This window comes from Thunnus thynnus, chromosome 18 (genome assembly GCF_963924715.1).
Source record: "Thunnus thynnus chromosome 18, fThuThy2.1, whole genome shotgun sequence".
Lineage (NCBI taxonomy): Eukaryota > Metazoa > Chordata > Actinopteri > Scombriformes > Scombridae > Thunnus > Thunnus thynnus.
The window spans coordinates 14,058,505-14,061,333 of record NC_089534.1 but is presented as its reverse complement, the minus strand read 5'-3'; positions in this window follow the sequence as shown (position 1 = coordinate 14,061,333).

Genomic DNA, 2,829 nt, shown 5'->3' with positions numbered 1-2,829 from the left:
ACTGAAGTCAGAAGGAGGAGGGGTGCGTTCCCATGCCAGCACAGGTGGGAGGCTTACAAGCACAAGGAAGCTAAATGACACCTCATTTGGAAAATATCCTGTAAAGTATTTTCAAAAGCACTGCACGTACGATCATGATATCCCCCACACAATCTCTCTCTCTCACACACACACACACACAAACCATCCTTTTGATGCTGTGATGGGCCAATATGTTGGGGGAAGCCCTTGTTCAGCCAAGCTCGACTCCCTTCTGTCAGACAGATAACCCATCAGGTACAAGATGAAACACTAGAGAGTTGAACAAGTACACTGTGACCACCCTGTGTAGAGCATGTGTGTATGCTTCTTCTTGCCCAGTATCTCAGTTAATGTTAATTTGCCATTGTCAACACTTGTACCCCTCCCTTTGACCAATAATAATAAATCTTCTCCCTTTATTAAATTCATTGGATAAATACCAGCAAAGTATTTCATTATGATGCAGACATACACACAGAGACACACATATGGTGGCAGTGGCAAACACTGTCTTCATGCCTATATTAGGTCATCCTACTTGATATCGAACTAAAATAGAGCCGTGCAGCTGTCCGCCCCACCTGGCAGCACCCTCATCACACAGGTGACTCTCCCATCAACACCAGAACACAAACTGTAACAGAGGACGGCTTCTGCACAGTATTTCTATGAGTGTGTGTGTGCACAATGCGGACCTGTGAAACATGAGGGGCAGGAATGGCTGGTGGATGCCAGAAGTAGTTTTCATTAATAGGGCTGTTCAGGCACTGTGACATTTCTGTGCCCTGTGCCTCTCAACACAATGTATCCACAAAAACCTACATGGTCACAGAGTCCTAACCTTGTCTGACCAGGCAAACACGCCACCACACTGACAATCATCGTAATAAACACTGGATGCACGGTCCAAATATGTGTCATGTGACTGATACCGCAGGGTTATGGGGTGATTCCCACTGGTGCCAAGACGACTAAATGTTTATGCATTTATGGCACCATGAGGTAACTGGGGCAGAGGCTGTTTGATTCAGGACGTGGTAAAACACACTGCAGGGAATATTGCAGGCACTGACACAGATAAACTGATAAACTGAGTGCATACATACTGTAAGATTACACAGGAACATACAGAAGAACTGGGTGATTTGATTTTATCAGCATGGTTTCTCAGTTTCTGTGTGGGATATGTGTTGTGGTACCTTAACAAACGTGCTGTGGTTGTATAAAACATACCGGTGGTGGATGGGAGACTGCGGGCAAAGAAGTTGCCTCCCTCCTGTCTAAAAAACCTCATGTTTTTGGAAACCTAAATGTTGGCAGGTATGGCATTCAGGTTTATGCAAAAGGTTAAATGTCAACCGCACATTAAACCATTATACTGTGATTGTTGAGGATAACTGCATGGAGATGGGCAACGTACACAGGTTGGCCTTTACAAGCACAAAGTATCCTACGTAAACGATGAATTGAAAGCACAAATATTCACACTACCTGCATGCAGACCAAGGCGCCATAAACCAGTACAGTAGATTATACACGCAGATTGATTTCTCTCCTAAGGAAACAAATATGTTCATGTGCACACACCATGAATACAATTTCTATGCATTTTTTAAAAACTGGGTTTACTGGAAGTTTATGAATTCAATATGACTCAGCTGTGTATTTGCTGTCTTGAACACACCCCATTCCTCCTGCGAACATATGACATGAATCACTCACTCAGTAAGTGAGTGTATCCCTGCGACGTTATTCGGGTTGCTAACATTTAGCTGCAATGATTCAACAACATTGGTCTTTAATTTGCACAAAAACAAATACCGCAGAGTACATGCCGGGCGAATTCTTGGCTGGTATTTGCTGTTTGCCTTGGTAACCTCATGATGACAAAAAGACTAAATTTTTTTACTTTTTAATTTGTATAGATCAAACAAATGAGACGTAACATGTCAATTAGGCAATTTTTTTACATTTTCAACAGAGCCAGGCTAGCTTTTTCCCCTAGCTCAGCCAGAAGTTGGCTACTGGCTTTAGCTTCATATTGATCTTCTCATCTAACTCTCAGCAAGAAAATGAGTACGAGTATTCCCCAAAATGTTGAACTATTCCTTTATCAGACTTGCAAAGTGTTGCAAAGTACAATTAGATAAAATGATGTTATTACAAACACCAAAAAATAACATTACCTTTAAAACAGCAAGTGCAAATACAGAAAATAAAACAAAGCAGTAAGTTGTAAAAAAACAAAACAATTAGTATGTTAAGTTGATAAATTATTATAAAAAAAACATTTAAAATAAGTTATTTATCCATTTGATTTAAGCTAATATAGGTTTTTAAATTTAATTTAAGAACTCTGCCTGCAATAAATCTAACTGTGCAAAATTGAAACACATTTAAGCAAATAAACCCTAGACTGAAGGCTGCAAAGTCACCCCACCAGTGCACACACAAACCTTAGCACACTACAACAGTGTTGTTTTCGGGCTACCAAGCTTGTAGTTGTGCCGGGTCAACACACATTTCTTTCTGAAGTGACAAGCAGTGGGGCTGACATGTTCAGAGCTGTTTCACTTTGTTTCCTTTTTATACACAAACAACGTCCCACTGTCATCACTCCATCCTTCAAATACCAAAGGGCCCCCTTAAGAGTATGGTCTCAGCGTTGGCCTCTAGTCAGGCCCCATGATTTCTCCTGGAAAGCATGTCCCCAAGGAGGGAACTTTTACTCAATGCAAGCTCAGAGATTTTCTTCTCACTAAGTTTCCTGTAAGCAGTCTTACATCCAGGATATATTCTCAAACATTC